The following is a 17,973-nucleotide window of genomic DNA, read 5'->3' as shown; positions in this document are numbered from 1 at the left end:
TTGAGGGGCTGTTCTGTTTCCAGGTGACCTTTCGTGCTTGGGAGGGAGCAGGCTCGGTTCCTGTCATGGGATACCTGCTGCTGCTGGAGGGAGATGATCTCAGCATGGAGCGGTCTGCAAGGCTCAACTTTTCCTAGAATCGTGGGCAATTATTGGTTTGGAGACTTCCAGGCATCACTCTTGGGAAACTAGAACTGGAAATTCTATAGCTGTAAATTGGAAGTCCCTGAAAACCTTGAAAATTACATTAGTTTCTCTTATCATGCTGTCCTTGGTCTTGAAGGGGATAAGATATACTGGGTAAATTTTGCACTTAAGAATCTTATAACACAGCTACTCATTAAATTATTAACACTCATATGTGCAAGCATGAGTAGAGATCTGAGTTTTAAGGTACTAAGAGAGACCAAAAATTGAGTTTTGTCGTCTCTTTTCTATCTAGCTTATATTCCTTCTTTACTACCTCAATGCACAGAACACTCAGAAGTCACATGACACATGATATCCTGCATGAACAGTAGACACAACACTCACTTACACATGTCCACACCTCCCGGGAATCTCCTGGAATCTCCATGGATTCTCCAGATCACGGACAATGCCTGTTTGACTGATACTTTCAACCTCCAGCAAGAGGGGTGCCCTAGTAGGTGCTCAACAGCTTAATAAAATTTTGTTTTACAGTTCAGAGTTATTTAATATCCTTTTGACAAAGAGAATAAGTTTAAAATTTTGGCACTGAAATTGCCATGAAGAATGTTCTTTCGTAAACAGTTGGAGATTAAACGTCTTATGTTTCTAATACATGTTATTCTGCATCCCTGGAAAGCTGAGTCTTCCTTGGAGAGTGCTGTGCAGGAGTCTTCTTGGGGCTCCCTTTGGGGTCTGTACTGTGGATGGGATGAGGAGAGAAAGGGCGTGTATTTGTCAGGGTTCCCAGTCAGACAGACCAAGCAGATGTAGACACAGAAAGGTAAGAAGGGCCTTCTCAGGGGAATTCGCTGTGGAATTCTGGAGAGTGAGAAATCTCATGATTCTGGAGAGTGAGAAATTTCATGATAGGTCTTCTGCATGCTGGGAACCCTGGGATGGAGTTAGGTCCAACCAAGTCCAAAAATAGCAGAACTGGGGCAACTTGTGAAATTCTTGGCAGCAAAAGGCTGACAAACCAGAGGCTATGAGTATAAACTCTGGGGTCCAAAGAATAGAGAGCGTGGGCATCTTATCCTAATGGGTAGGAAGAGGACAGTGTCATGCTCTGAGAGAGCAAATCTTTTTATTTTCTTTTCTGCTCTTTCTAGACCCCCCAGACAATGGAATGGTTCCCACCCACATCTTCCTCCATCAGTCCGCTAATTCACAGCCCAGTTGCATCTGGAAATGCCTTCCCAGACACACAGAGAACTAACATTTTCCCACTTCTCTAGGGTTCCCTGATGCAGTCAAAACGACATATAAGATTGATCATGACAGAAACGCCAAAGATGGAAGCTAAATTTCTGTGTGCAGCTTAAGAACTGTGTAAAATACTCATGAAAAATTAGGCTGTCTGTGTATGCATGTGTGTGTGTGATATATATAGATATAGATATAGATGATATAGATATAGATATAGATGTGGTGAGTGTTATTCCTGGGTAGTGCTGATTTTGTTCTTTATCCTTTCTTGAGCTGGTCTATTTTCCTAATTAATATTTATTACTTTCTGTTAAAAGTCCCCCATGGCAGTGGCTTGCCCTAACCTCTTGCATTCAGTCTGGGTGGTGTAGGTGCCCTACCCCATTTCCTTCATCCCTAACCTGCTGAAATTTCATTCCTATCACCACAGCCCTATGCTGATGTTGCTTGTCCCGGCCTGCTTTTTTGGAGGCACTTGTATCAAACACCCTTAGCTGAAAATACTGGACTGACTTCTTTTATAAATTCAGAATGACCGCTTATAACCAGATATCAACATTTCCCATCATTTCCATGCCTGGCTTTGGAGTAAAACAGTAAAGACGATTGTGTCTGCTGGATGACTTTTCTATTGATTGCCAGAGAGAAAGCCATTGGTTATATTGCCTGTAAGAATACCTTATTTAAGGATACTTCAGTGTCCATAAAGAGCTGCTGGATGTGTGTGTGTTACGTGCAGGCTAACATTGTTTTTTACCCTGGAGTTAATTATCAGTGGCTAGACCTCAGTGAGAAGTCCGTAATAATCACTCAGCTCTTTGAAAATTGGCGCTCAAATCCTTATCATCACATTTGAAAATTGGCAGAAGGGATGCTCGAGATATCACTGCTGAAATGGGTGGTGTAAAGATACACCTGTGGCTAGCCACACTGTCATGGTACTACCACTTTTATGTAAGAGGGGTGTCAAATTCTGGCCATATATATTTTCATATTTCCACCATGGTGCTCAGAGTTCCAGGTCTGAAGCCCTGTTCCTGGCACACTCCAGCTCGAGACTACTCATCTCCTGAACTGATTTGGCCACTGGCTGCTCCTGCAACCAGTGCTGCGGGACCCATTCTAAAAGGAGTCCGTCTGCTCTCCTGAATAGGGCAAGGGCAACCCCCTGGGCCTTGAAGCAGAGAAGGAGGCTCTGCCTGCCACACACTCAAGCTGTGAGAACTTTATGGTTGCTGGGTGATGAGTACATGGACATAAGAGCAACTTAGGTCTAAAACTGGATTCTTTTAATATAGGTGAGGACTGTAGGGATTATTATCTCCTACACATTTCTAACCATCTTCAAACACTGATACTGGTTGACTGGATCTTTTAGTTGCAGTATTCTTTATGTATTTACATGAGAGCAGCCATTCTAAAATCGTCCTCTCACACTTACTTTCTGGCTAGAGTTGCATCGACTACTTTAATCTTGAAAGCTGTGAAGGGAGCATTTGGAGACTTCAAACCAAATGAACTGTTGTCATCAAAAAGGCATCTAGGATGCCAGTTGATAGAAATGTTTGGAGTCTGAGACTAAGCTTACTACAAGGTAAGCTTAAAGCTAACATTAAGTACAGCCTTAAAAAGCAATCTTACAGCGTCTGATATGTCATTTCCAAGATACATTAGTATTTCTAAATAATATTGGAATGATGGAGTTATTCAAACAAGAGGATTTTGATAATTCTGTTCTAGATACCCAGATGCATATGGTTCTCAGTAACTTTAAAGACAATAAAGCAAAGTCATATCTCACAAATCCATGATTTTAGATTGTTTGAAAATATCATTAATCCTTTACAGCCCTTTTTTATGAAAATATTTCTAAATCTATTTGAAATTTTGGCTTGACTAAAGCTTAAGCTATCTACATAATCTTGGTTGACTCTGAAGTCTCCATTCTTATCCATAGTTATGCTAAAGACTAGCAAATCCATTGCACGCTTTGTATTTAGGAGACTACAAAACCAGTTTCCCAACTAAGCTTTATTTGATTATACTCCCATGAGGATATTGCTTTTTATTGAATCATTTTTCCCTGTGAGTTTCTCTCGAGTGCCGAAGGAGAGTTAAAAATAGAGCAAAGATGCCTCAAATTATGTAGAACCATAGTGTGTATTTCTTATTTATGAACTGTAGGAAACTTGCCCTTATTTGTCCCTTTTTCTGAATGCCTAAAAACCAAGTGTACTTCATTGAAAGTGTCTTTGATCATACAGAGCCTTGATTTTTTTTAATGAAAATAATTTGCTTAATAATATCCCCGTACATAATGATATATCCTTTTTTTCAAATACTATTCCTTGCACCCTTAACAGAAGAGCAATGCTCAATAGGATGAAGGCAGTACTGCCTTTGGATCAGGCCTTGATTTCAGTTTCTCTGGCCAGTGATGATGAACAACGCTGGCTTCTGCAGGTGTCATCACCAGGGACTGCAAACCGTCGTCACATTGCCACTTACTGCAAGCACCCATCGTGAGCAGCGTGGCCCTGCGGCTTCTCTTCACAAACATTTTCATCATCTCACTCGTGTTGACATAGACAACCAGCAGAAGGCAGTCCTCGAGCGTTTCCCGGGAAGACAGTGGTGTCAGTGGCCAGTCTCATCTAGCTCTCCTAAGTCTCAGCAGCCTCCAGGGCCAGCTTGGCACTGCTGATAGGAGGGATCCTATGGCTCCGATGAGGTCGGGGCAGACGCCCGGCCAGTGGAATGCCTCCTCTGTCCAGATCCCGCCCCGGATGTCAACTGTGCAATGGCTGGCACGTCTTGTCCCATGGCCATTTTCAAGAAGCAGGCTTGGGTCTGGATGGATGGGTTTGGCATCAGTCTATGACTGAACATCTGGGACAGAGTCCTGAGACAACCTACACACTGCTTGAGAGTTCTGGTCGCCAACCCAGGACTCTGATTTCTTCTCTCGTTCTCGTTTCTCTTCAGGTTCTTTCTCCCTTGTGCTGGTTTCCCAAAGACCTTATTTGCCATTCCAGTCAGAGCTGCCCCTCACCTTCTGATGCATTTCAATTACTTTGGCTTTCCCAAATCTCCATGAAATAGAGGGCGAACTCTTGAATATATATAATAAGACATTTCTTTTTTTATTTTTTTACATGAACCAGTGGAAATTAAAGCTCTCTCTGTCATGAGTTGCTGCATTTTACTTGATGAACCCCAAGTGAATATACAAATGAAAAGCTGGCAAGTCAGACCTTAAGAGCTTTGCTTTGTGCCTCAGAATAATGATGATTCCAAAAAGCCTCTGTGCGCACAACTTTCACAGGCTTTGGCTTTATGTTACCATGATGGCTGCTTGATGGATGATATTGTCATTTGACACCAACTCGAGTTGCAGGAGGAATAATATGTTCATTCTTTCTGAACCCTGTATGAGATGCCCCAGCTCAGAGACCGATTTGGAAAATGACATTGATGGATCCATCCCCTGGGAACTTTTAAATGTGCCTCTCTTTACACAAGCACTCATCCTGCGTGGGACTTTTTCTCTAATTGGCTCAATTAATAGTGTTGTGATGATGCTCTGATTTATTTACTTTTCTAGGAAAATCTGTTTAAATCTGTTTAGAGAAACACTAGACCCTTATTGCATCTGACTTTCGGAGGCCTAAGCCATTGCCATTGTCTTGACTACCTCGGGCGCACCTGTTAGGAACACACTACTGCACACTTTATTTTACACCCATTTGTGCTCTGTTCTGTATTAAGCGCTGAGAGAAAAGTAAAGCATAAGGTCACCCACTCTGACGAAGAGTATACAAGAAAATTTAGAAGGCAGGTTTATCTGAAATGTTAAACATACTGATGTCATACCCTAGAGTTCTTGGCGAGAAACTAACTGAAGCCAAAATAAACAGTCCCAGAGATTCACTGGAGCATTCGACTTTTGCTTCTGTCTGTATCCAATCTGAATAATACAGGAATTCTGGAAAGGCAAGCTCTAAGACCAGAGATGGGGTGGAGGCACACAGGTTTGCTGACTCAGGGTCAGTGATTCTGAGCCCCATGCCACAGTGGGTGCAGGGGAGCGCCAGAGTCCAGGGCAGGTATGCAGACCGCCTTGTTGGGTTGTTGTCGCAAGGGAACAAGTGTGCCTGTGTGTCATGTAGTCAGCATCATGTGTGAGCCTCTCGGCCCCTTCACACAGCCACAGTTGACACAGATGTGGGTGCTGCTTGCTGGGAGAAGAAGTCAGGGTCCCTGGCACTGCACACCTGAGTTCTGGTCCAAGCTCTACACAGCTCTGCAGTCCAGGGTTTGAGTATAATATTCTACTCTTTTCGTGTTCATTTTCCGGATTTTTATTGATGCAAAATACTTAAACATAACATCAAGCATACCATGTTAACGACTTGTAAAGGTATGGTTCATGTAGTTAAGAGCATTCGTAATAGTGTGCGACCACTGCCTCTGTCCACTTCCAGGATTTTTTCCTCTTCAGAATCTGAAGCTCTGTGTCCATGCCATGGTTTGGAAATGGTTTGTTGTCTGTGAAACTTCTGTCAGGATTTTATCGCCAGCCACTGTAGCAGTGTTGGGCAGGACTTTGAAGAGAAAAATAGAGAGATTGATCTGGTTGTCTTTCCCTTGGGATTAGGTCTTGAGTTATTATAAAGTAAAGTTGCCCTTGTGTTTGTACCCTGTGCATGCTCCCATGTCCATGTCCACTTTCTGCCCTGAGATTAAACCACAATAATCACTAGCTGCTGCCATGCTCTTGGATTTCTGAGCCTTCAGAGCTCTGAGCCTAAATAAACCCTTACTCTCAAAAACCACCCAGGTAGTCAGTGACAGTGACAAAAACAAAAAAAGTGGACCAAGACCATGCAGTAAGCCATAATTCCCCACGAACCCTTTCTTTAGAACCCGATCATCTTTTTTCTGTAGCTACACTTTTGCCTGTTGGAGGAAGCTCATGTATTAGTCAACATTCCTGTTGCTGGGCCACTCAAAACCTTAAAAAGGAGAGATTTAATGTGGCTCAAAGTTTTAGCAGATTTCAGTACTTGGCCAGCTGGTTCCAAGGCAGAAACACAGTGGTAGAGGGACATAGTGAAGCAAAGGTGATTGATTCCTGGTCTCCTGGGAGCAGAGCAGAAGAATAGTGCCACAGAACACATAGAGACCTCAAATTCATGCTTCTGTGACCCATGCAGATGCATCCAGAAATGTGCTCCACCCATGCCTGGTTGGGATCCAAAACCAGTCACTCTGACACTCTTCCTCAGCCACGGTGCCTGGCGCAGATGGGATCCAACAAACGGACTTGTGCCTCCGTGGCGACTTCCTTCATTGAGCCTAATGTCTTGAAAAGCCATCCATGCTGTAACGTGTAATTTCATTCCTTTAAAAAATTGAATATTATTCCATTCATATTTTGCTTATCCACTCCTTTGCTGCTAGGCACTTGGGTTACTTTCACTTTGGGGCACTGAGAATGCTGCTGCTGGTGCATTGGTGTCCGAGGGTCTGGCAAGGTCTTGTTTTCAGTTCTTCTGGGTGTGTGCCCAGCCGTGGAATTGCCCCGATCGATGCTAATTCTGGGTTTGACTCTGTTCCTTACTATTCTTCGGAACACATGGTGCTATTGATAGCTCTTTGCTAGTAGCCACATTCTGAGTATTAAATTTTAATGCCTATGAAATTCTTAGGCACGTTTTGGAAAACGTTAGCTCAGAGGAAGCTCTAAGTGCCTGCTGGCTGCTGTGATTTTCCTCAAAGCCCCATCCTTGACCCTGTGTCCAGCCAGGTCGGTGACACCGGGAGGCAACACCTGGTCAGCACTATCTGCAACAAGCGTCCTGCTCCTGCTTGTGATGTTGGGCAGTTGATCCTTTGTAGCTGTGTGTAGCTCACACTGCAAAGTTCTCCCCCGCTTTCAGTAGTTCTAGCATCTCTTAGGTCGAGAATGGAATATCAGGCATCCTTATCAACAAAAGTAAGATCTGAAAACAAAATTATTAAATCTAAACTCTGCCTGACTTCCCTGAGGAGATACAACTCTTTTTAATTTGAAAATGTCACTCATTGTTTAAGGGTAGCATATCATCAATTTTACTCTGAAATATGTGTGGCAGGAAGCTTCTGGTGCAGGGGACTGTCCCATTAAAAACTGAGCACTTTGTACTCTAAATACTATGAATTTGGCTAAGTAAGAAAAATCTCCTTTGATATATAACTTCGGCATGGATGTCTGGCCCTGGCTAGAAAGCCCTAAACTCTCTCTCTAGTGCTTTTTTTTTTGAGTACGTTAGCACCACAGATGTGCTGTTTGCTACCACTGGGGCAAGGTCATCTTGCAAAAACACAGAAACCACTCTCAGGCTCGTTCCCCAGCCTGCATTTCTAAGCTAGTTAAAATTAGTTGAATGTCCTATTGAAATTCCCACGTCAAATTATATCATACAAAGAATTTTGAGAGTTTTGAGCAAGCTATGGATCGATGAACACATGGCACATAAAGGTTTCAAGTAAAAAGACAATGTTGTCTTTTCTTTTACGGTTTGCTCTCTTCATTCTGCAAACCAGACTGCTTATACACATGCACTTAACATTCATTTTGATAGGGGCAATAATTGTGTTGAAGTGTGTAGGTATTTTGTTGGAAATTGTTAAAATGTGCTTTTAGAGAGATGGACTTGTTGACGGAAATAGATGAAAGCCTCTCCCCTCCTGTTCGCCTCCAACAACAATCTTCAAATTACTTCACATCCTTTCCAGGAAAAAGGGCTTTGTGGGGGAAGAGACTATCAAAACAGGGTTCTCTATGTCACTGCCTATGTCCTGATTCGGCCCCCATTAAAGCAGGGAGGTCTGCAGTGTCCCTTGCCTGATCCAGACTCAAAAGAACAATGGAAGTCCCCTGGCTGCTGATGCTTGAAATTCCCTTAGCCAAGAACAAAGCATTTCATCCTGCTACTTGCCACAAAAGCACTTCTGGATTCCGTGCCTTGTGTGATTGTTTAAGCTGGGCTGTTATATAAGTCAAAGGAATGACTGAAATACCTCTGATTTGTTAGCAGGTAAAAAAGCACATGTTGTCCCAAGCACATAAATGGGGAGCAGCTGGGCACCGGAGGGGAAGGGAGATAGAGGCTGAGGGTAGGTCTGTGAGGGGTGTGATGTCAGGACAGCAGCAGGCCAGTGTGGAGCTCTGCAGCCTCTTCCTCTCTGTCCCCTTAACTTTAGCTGAAGCAGTACCGAAGGAGCCAGCCTTGAAGGGGTCTTTTTCCCCCCCCAACAAGCATTTCTGCCCATCATGATTTATGAGGATCACTTTTGAAACATGGTTGAATTTGTATAAGCAGGGGATTAATTAGCTGAGGAATCAGTGGGACAACAACACAGATAAAGCACGGGAATCCAGGGCGGTGGGTGGGACTCTGTGCTCAGCCTGCAGGGAGAGGAGGGAATGAGCAGTAGAGGTCCAGGAGATGCGCCCTGGCCCCCACCAGGAGGACTCATTATGTGCTCGCCCTCTCCAGGGAGGGCAGGAGGGCTGCGCAGGTTTCTGTACAAGAACAGGGGCCATTCCAGCCAGAGGGGAGGGAGGGGCAGGGCAATGCAGGAAGTCCCCTGGCTCTGGATCTTTCTTTTCATACCCCAGAGTATGGGCCAGTCCTTTGCTCTTCATTATCCTGCACTCGGAAATGACCTAGGATCATCACTCTTTTATGCTCCTCTAAAACCCCACTCTGCAGTGGCCTGGCTTGCAGCCTGTGCTGTTTCACACTGAGCCACTAAACCTGTGCACACCTGAGAAGCGCCCCTGGGAAGTCTGTGATTATCCTGGTGTAGACTCACACAATATAAATACGGCAGTGCAAGTTCCTCCTCTGGATGCTGATGTGTGTGTAGCATTAAACGTACATTACATTTATGTTCTTCTGTTAAATAAATGAAATTATTTAAGGCCTAGAAAAAAATTTCAAATCAGAAACTCATGTGAATGACAAAAACCATTATTGTACTTTTAGCACAGGTATTATGGTATTATTTTCATTAGAAATGGAATTAAACAGAGAATACTTATTTGCTATATTTCATAAATATGCTGTATATTAAGCTTTCAGCATGACTAGCATTTGTGGATGTAGGATAAAATTAGTATCAGTTATGGAATTGGGTTTTAAGAAACTACTTATAAAAGAGCATATAATATGGACAAGCCACCCATTCATTGCAAGTAAACATATCAAATACTTTCATTATAATTTTCATAACTTTTTTATCTCCTATCAGACTATATGTATTAGCAATGACTACTTTTTCCAAAGAAGCTTGATTTTAAAAGTAATAAAATACATGTGTGCTTCTCTACAGAGATATTGTGAATGTGTAGCTCTTAGAGACAAAACATATTTTTTCTCATATCCAAAAACTTGCTTCTTTGCCATCTAAGAGCAGTGTTGTCCATACGTAGCAGCAGGCTTGACTTCGTCATGAGTAGAGCAGTCTGATGTCCACTGTGCTCCTGGCTGCCATTTGTCCTTTTTTTTCCTATGGTACTGGGGATCAAACCCAGCACCTTGTGCTTGCCAGGCAGGTAGCAGAACCACTGAGCTAATCGCGGGCCCCGCCACCTTGGCTTGAGGGTGCTGTGATGAGAATGAATAGGGAATCCCGTGTTCCAGAATCTCTGGACTCTGCAGTTTCAGTGTGCACCACGAGAGCCTTAATCCCAGGGAGACAGAGCCAGTGGCTGCTGTGTACACCAGACCCTCATTGTGTGTGCTGATTTGATATTGTCTCCCTGTAGATGGAGCCTGGGTGGAGTGCTGATTGTAGTCTGTGGCAATGCTTTGGGAGAAAGATACTAACAAAACACCAGATTGTGATGATGGCTTATTATTAGAAACTTAGGATTTCACAGCTGGAAGAAAGCTGACAGGTTGCAGATGAAAATTAAAGCCTGGTTATAAGGTGTCTTGTTCAGAATTACAAAGGCAAGACTACTATTGGAGTTCTGGGGCTTTAGCCCAATGCCCTTTTCCCTACACTGCACAAAACAAAGGTTGAATAATAAATGATACTTCTCTGATACAGCATTTATAGTCTTTAATCCAACAGCAAACACAGACTCGAAAAATCTCTTTACAGTATCAAACAGATCATAGTCTACTTAACATCTGTCTATTTAATATTTTAATGCTCACATTCTAAGATGAAAGAATTAATAGCAATACTCATGCACTTTCTGTTTCATTTGAGATGGCTCTCTCTTCTCTCTACCTTTGCCGTGGGAAGCTGGGAAGAATGTCCAAGTTACAAGTTTCCAATTTCCAAGTGTTCTTCAGGCATGTTATCAATTATCAATAAAAGGCCAGAAAGGAGTGTTTATGAGTTATTCTTACGAATTGTGCATTTGGTGTCACTTGATGTCATAATGGAATGAGTATCTCTTTGTCACATCCTAATGGATGCTTAACCATGGCTATGCTCTGTTCAGCAAGGAACACCTGCTGTGTCTGCTGTCCCCAGCACTGTGTCCAGCTTCAGAAGTAGGAAACATACTTGTCTCCCGGGAACTCTAAGAGGGGACAAAATGTCACCAATGCTTAGTATACATATACTAAATACCTAATTTCTGCCAGATCTTGTGTTTGAATCTAAATGCTGCTGTGTATGGCAGACTTTTAAAGAATGCTAAGAAAATTAAAATTAGGCACTGACTTATTTGTTTGATAGTGGTGACGGTGAAGAAGATGGAGACAAGCATATGTTAAGCATTTACTATGAGCCAAGTGTTCCACTCAACGTTTTTCATGGATTATTTCATTCAATCTATAAAACAGCTCTCTAAGGTGAGACCTATTATTCCCCTATAAGAACAATGAAAAGGAAATAGAGGTTAAAATGGATTCAATAAATTGCCTGAGAATAATCAGGGAAAGCTCAGTTACAGAGAAAGATTCTTGATGTGGAGGCAAGATTTTTTTTTTTTTAAAGTAACTACAGAGAAGAGAGAGCAAACTTGAAGGTATTATTAAAGATAAAGAAGGGACTGGAATTAATATGAGAAAAAGAAAAAAAATGGAAGCAAAGTCTGTGTATATAGGGAGGGGTGAAGGGGTTGAAGGGAGTTCAGGGGAATGGGGAAAAATAAGAACCAAGATGGATTATGTAAAGGTCCAAATTTCCGATGATGACTGTCATTAAATTGTATACCTTAAATGTACCAATAAAATTAATTTAATAAGTAAATAAAAGATAAGTAACATTAAAAAAACGTATCCTCAGTTCAACTTTGAAAATATTTTGAGATGGTTATAAGGTGTTATAATCATCTGCCATTTTCTAAAATGCCAAACTTTATTTTCATGTCAATTTTATGCTGTTTCTTGGTGGTAATAACTACATCATCTGCTTGAAAATGAAAGATTGAAATTACCCTTGTACTTTTCATTTACTTCAAATAGCTGATATAGAAAATAGGAAAACAATGAAAATTGCATTAAGTACATGATAAACCGCATAACACAGAGTAATTTATTTTCATTTGTTCCCTTAGGTTTATATGATCACACTGTTTCATTGAGAAATGTAAATTTTTGTCATCATTAGCATTTCTCCTAAGCAGAGATCCTGACCATATATTATGTCAATTTATCTCAGACTGCTAGGTGCTGAGCTCTGGCATATGGTAGTTGAAAACACACAGCTTCCCCACAAATGCTACTGAGAGACCAGAGCTGCCCACCTGACTAGGGAGAGCAGGAGGCATGGCAGCTGACCAGTTGGCACTGGATGAAGGCGGTGAAAAGTAGGAGAGGAATGATTCAAGAGCAGTCTTGATGGCATCAGAGAGGACATGAAAGAAATTGGCCCCATGGTGACAGCTACTAATACTGAAATCAAAGTCTGGTGCTAAACTGTAGGCTTCTCAGAAGCAACTGTACAAGAGATTCTGTAACTACAAGTTCAGGTGCTTTAGGACTAGTGAAAACATCACTCTGCCTCCATAACTTTTGGCTTTCCTGCTCAAGTATTTATTTGGAGTATTTATACTCATAGCAAGAATCAGAGGCTGGCTTGCTTCTTTTCTTTAATCTTGGTTATTCTTAGGATTCCATGATGGTGGGTCCATAGTAATATTTGGAGTCAATAATCCTGATGCAATTGGCCTAGAACACAGTGGGACAAAAAGTAAATACAAAACAGATCCAAACCTTGTCAGCAAAGAGAACACTAAATGGAGATAATTTTCAATCACCACTCTCTACCAAGGCAAGTCCGTGTTCCCTGGAACAAGGGATTAAAGTTTACATCCGTGACACACATTCTGTCCATCCGTCTGTCCATCCATCCATCCATCCTTCCTTCCAACCCTCTATCCTTCCACCCATCCATCCATTTAACCATCCATCCATTCAGCCTGCCAGCCAGCCAGTCAGCAAGCTAACAAATAATTATTAAATATTTCCTATGTGCTATGGCACATATGGCTACATACCAGTATTATGAGGAAAATAAATTAGTAAATGAGAAAATAAAATACAGATAACATCAAACTGCATCCCATGGTGCTTAAGGAAATACAGTTTCAGAAAATGCAATGTCATTTCTAAGTGCTCTAATATGTAGAAGAACAGAAACATAGAACTCATGAAAGTAAACATAGAAGCCTTTAATTCCCAGCAATAAAGAAGAGAAGACTTCGAGGAAGCGGCTGTTAGCCACATTCTGTGCTGCAACGAAGATGTGTAGACGAGTCAGGAGCAGGGACTATTGAATGTGCTAGCCTAGAAGGCGTTGGTAATCTTGTCAAGGTGAATTTCAGTGAACTAATTGAATGGAAGTCCAATTAAAATAGGTGAATGGTACTTAAAGAACTGCAAGTGTTTCTGAAAAGTTTTGCTGCAAAGATAAGTAAAGGTTTGCTGTTGAGCACATAACAATCAAGCCGGAGGTCTGCAAGTGAGAATGTTTGAATTCTGTGTGTGTGAACCACACTACAGAGAACACATTGCTACCCTTGGTGACCTCGGTCATTCATTTCGTCTGTGCAGGGAAGTTCTCGATAACCCAATGAGGAAGAACACACAGGACTAGATACTTTCTCTTTTTCTTCCAGTGTTCAATTACTGAAACTTTAGACTCTTTAACATCATCCCATCATCACCTACTCCCAACCACTGTTCTGTCCCCTGCTTTTGTGTCTTTGACTATTTTATATTCCAAGTACAAATGAGCTCATACAATCTTATTTTTTCTGTGTCTGTAAATCTAACACATGGCATGGTGACCATAATTAATACTGTACTGTATTGTTTACTTCAGTTTCTCAAAAGGGAAATTCTTAAGTGTTTATTTATATCACACCAAAAAGTAACTATGTATGGTAATGGCTATTAACTAATTAAGTTAAGTTGGAAGTTATTTCACAAGGTGTAGGTTTATTAGAACATTCAGTTCAATGTCTTGGATGTACACACTTTTGTGCACACTTTATTAATTTTAAATTAATAAAGCTGTTAAAATTTACCGAGTAATATAATCACTTAGTGTTACCTTATAAGGACAAAAATTTAGACATTTTAATTGTAATTATTTTAGAATTATTTTAATTTGATTTTATATGCAAGTAATTTAGTTTTGGTGGGAATAGACATTAAAGCTTGACTTTTTATATTTTTCTTAGATTAATAAATTTAAATCTTAGAAGTGTAATTAAAGGATATATAAAATTATAGAAAATGAAATTAAGCCAGTAATTTAAGAAATAGGATAATTGTGTGATTTCTGCTGGGTACTTAGCAGCAAATATCACATACATCTCATAGGGAACCTCAATGGTCAGTAGTATAATTTGTTTAGAAACTAGGAATTTCTGAAATCTGGAATACAAGAATTTCTTTTGGTTCTAGAAAGTAATTATTATAATATACTTGTGTGCAAAATTCACTTTAGGATTTTAATATTTATATAAACATCAACCAGAAGTTTCAAAATTAGGAAGTAGGATTCTCCAAATTCAGTCTTCTTTCTTGAGTTTGATTAGCTATTCTGGACCCTTGTATTTCCATACAAAGTTTAGAGTCAGCTTGTAATTCCTGCAAAAATTAAAATAAAATAGCCAATATTTGATAGAAATTTTGCTAAATCTTTAGATTAATTTGTAGTATTCCAATCATATATTGAATATCAGTCTATGAACATGGAGAATCTTTATACTAACATAGATTATCTTTAATTTCTCCAATTTTTTTTCATTATCATTATATATTTTTCACATTCATTTTGTTAAGTTTTCTCCCAAACATTTTATACTAGTATAATTACTATAGATTTCATTTTTGGATTTTTTTTATTTCTAGTGTATGGAAATACAAATAATTTTTCTATACTGACCTTGTGTCCCACAACCTCCTTGAACATGATTATGGGTTCAAAAAGTCATTGTGTGGATTTTTAGGATTTTCTATATGCAAGATCATATCATCTGTGATAAACATAGGCTTGTTTTTCCACTCCTTCCTGGATGCCTTTTATTTCATTGTCATGTCTAATTGCTTTTGCAAGACTTCTATTGCCATGTTGAGTACAAGCTATGAGAGCTTCCTGATTTTATCTTATTTTTTAAATTAATGAATTAATTAATTACTTTATTTATTTATTGGTGCCGGGAGTCAAACTCAGGAACCCCTGAGCTAAATCCCCAGCCTGAGAGTTTCCTGATTTTAGTGGTTATGGTTTAAAAAGTGATTATATATAATTATGTATAAGTAATTCATGGTGACTCTTGAAAATTCCACTTTTTATTATTTGATAACTCTTCAATTATTATACTTTATAAGTTAATATTCTACTTGAAGTAAACCATTAAGAAGTTTTATATTAAAGTGCTAAGATTTCATTATAGATTCAATTACTATCTTTGGAGCCTTAACAGAAATATTGTACCTTTGAATATTTAGATTTCCCTTATGTAGAACACATACAGTTCTGCTGAAATTCAAACATGACTATTATTTAAATTCCCAACTTGGTGCTTACATTCATAAAAAGGGTGCTTTGTAGTGTTGTAAAAATCATGTAAGTGTGTCCTTGTGGTTTGCATTTATGTCAAGAACTGCCAAATATAAAGAAATTCAAAGATATATTTTGATATGGAATATGGTATAGCTCAACCAACTTTGCCCTTGATTACAGCATCTTGAATACTCTCAGCTATAAATTAAATTACTATGTGTGCTTCTGTGAGCTGCCTAGCAGAGTGAAGGCCCTGCTGGTTAAAATACACAATAAAGTGAATTTCCACCTGAGACTCTATGCCTCTCTTCTAATTTTTCACATTGCATTGTTACGGTCTTGTCAGCAGAAAGAGGATAGTAGCTCCATTTTGTCTGCAAAGTTTCACATCATTAACCTTCCAGTGTCACTTTTATTATTCAAGGAAAATGAATGGACTAATATTTGAGGAAAAACTTTGCTGTATTCCCTGTGCTGTGAAAATGCACTTTCAGACTGTGTTGACCAGGATGCTTTAGCAAAAGAAAAGGTGGCTCCCTTTCGCTAAGGAATCTGTTAGTGTGAATTAATGGGAGGTGTGTTTCTGAGTTGTTTGTTTGCTCTGCCTCTGTAGAGACTTGATTGATTCTCTTTTTCATGACCAACTTGGGTGACAGAAGCATTAGAATACTTCCTTCTCAGTACTGTAACATGAATGTGTTTTAGAGGAATATAACTGCTTGTGGTTTTTCTGCAGTGTGTATGCATTTGTGTTTGTGTCTTCTGTGGAAGTAAGCCCAGAGTCTCGGCGAGTGAAGACCTCAGAGGTTTTTGTATTTCCTGTGCAGATGCATGAAGTTCTGGCTCCTGTGTGGAAGCTGGTCCTGCACATTCATGCAACATTGCCTTTTGAGGTCACACTGCGACATTTAAAGATGGGAAGAACTTCAGATTGTAGACAGTTTAAAGGACAGTGTAAAATAAGCTTGACGGCTGATCACTCCCAAAATGTGCTGTGCACTTATAGGCAGAGAAAGTGATTTTTAAATATTTGTATTACATTCATATGCTTAAACATATGAGTAACTCAAAATCTGCCACACAAATTCAGTCAGCTATCAGGAAAAAAACACACATAACTACCTTCTTTCCAGAACGAGACATGTATTTATTTATACCACATTGTTCTTAAAGGCTGCATAATCTTGCATGTATAGCCAGGTAGCAGGCTTTATCTTTATTGCATTCAATACTTGCATATAATATTATGGTCATATACTGTGTATACTAATGTAGCTGTCTCTCTCAGAATATTGAGTTATGTATGTTTTTTGAACCTTGAATAATATATAGTATGACTTAATAAGCGTGTGTTAAGTGAATGGTTCCACATACAATTAGGCATTTTTGTAAATTAGGACATATTTGAAGAGATTTGGTAAAACTGCTTTAGCAGCCAGAAAATCAAATTCAAATGCTATTTAAATACCTATTTGGGACTCATCAATTCCATGTTTTTAACTATATTCTATTTCCTTTATAATTTTACTTTTAACATGAAGCAATGAAAGGCAGGGAAATCGAGAGCAAGAGAGAACAGGAACATGAGAACATGAACTGACCCTAATGCTTTTGTGATCACATTGACCAAACCTTTTGCAGCTGCTCTAATGAAATAGCTGTGAACGGGTCTTGAAGGCCCTTGGAAATAGCAGATGTGTCCCTTGCTGTCAAGGATGCTACTGTTTATTATTAGCTGGGTCCTGTTTGTGGCATAAGCATGGTGTTAGTCATCAAATCAAATGCCCAGTTCCTTAGACAAAAGCACAACAAGCAGGAGCCTCAGTGGACACAGGACGGCCCTGAGTCCCAGGGGAGAAGGCACTGAGTGGCACCAGGGCTGGGGTCTGGCCAGACAAAGCCAGATGCCTCCTGATGTGTGCAGGTATCCCTGCACCCATTCCTGGATGCTTGTGGTGGGATTCCCTGTGCAAATGAACAGCTTTGTGTAGAAAATGGCGAAGACCTTGGCCATGTTCAGAAGTGAGTGAGTTCATGCCGCCTACTGGAAGAGAAGGGAGGAATGTGGCATTGACAGCAAAGGATGAGTTTGGAATTTGTATGGATACCAACCTGAGAGAATGTGTGGTTTGGGAGCATCTGTCTTCCCTCCTGCTGACTATGCTCGATGCCAATGTAGTTAATGAACCATGCAGTCACACACCCGTGTTGTCTCCCTGTTCTCATCAGAGACACTGCTGAAAGAAATCTTGGAGCAGAAGAGTCACTTCTTATTACCCAGAATGCTCCATAAATCAGCTGGCAGCCACTGCCCAGGCTAATTCCAATAACTAGGGTATTGGACCCACTCAGAAAGGTGCAGAAGAGACATAAATCTGAAGCTTGAATGCCGGGCATGGTGGTGCACACCTGTAATCCCAGCACTCGGGAGGCTGAGGCAGGAGTGTTGCTGTGATTTTGAGACCCGCCTAGGCTACATAGTTCAGGGCAGTCTCAACTACATAGTGAGACCCTATCAAAAAAAAAAAAAAAAAAACCAAAACT

At 40.3% G+C, this 17,973-nt stretch overlaps 1 protein-coding gene and 1 long non-coding RNA gene across 2 annotated transcripts in view; both read left to right on the top strand.

Moving 5' to 3' along the window:
- The window catches only part of LOC104847976 (catenin delta-2), a 475,688-nt gene that overhangs the window by 336,890 nt on the left and 120,825 nt on the right, over positions 1-17,973 (top strand). The gene's annotated exons all lie outside the window — the stretch shown is intronic.
- LOC117283610 lies at positions 10,904-12,346 on the top strand. The gene is made up of 3 exons (XR_004514636.1): positions 10,904-10,958; positions 11,146-11,261; positions 11,969-12,346. It is a non-coding gene; the product is annotated as an uncharacterized LOC117283610 (long non-coding RNA).

This window comes from Fukomys damarensis, unplaced genomic scaffold, assembly GCF_012274545.1.
Source record: "Fukomys damarensis isolate Sample0158 unplaced genomic scaffold, DMR_v1.0_HiC HiC_scaffold_1, whole genome shotgun sequence".
Taxonomy (NCBI): Eukaryota; Metazoa; Chordata; class Mammalia; order Rodentia; family Bathyergidae; genus Fukomys; species Fukomys damarensis.
The sequence above is the reverse complement of the archived record's forward strand: the minus strand, read 5'-3'. Positions and strand labels throughout refer to the sequence as shown.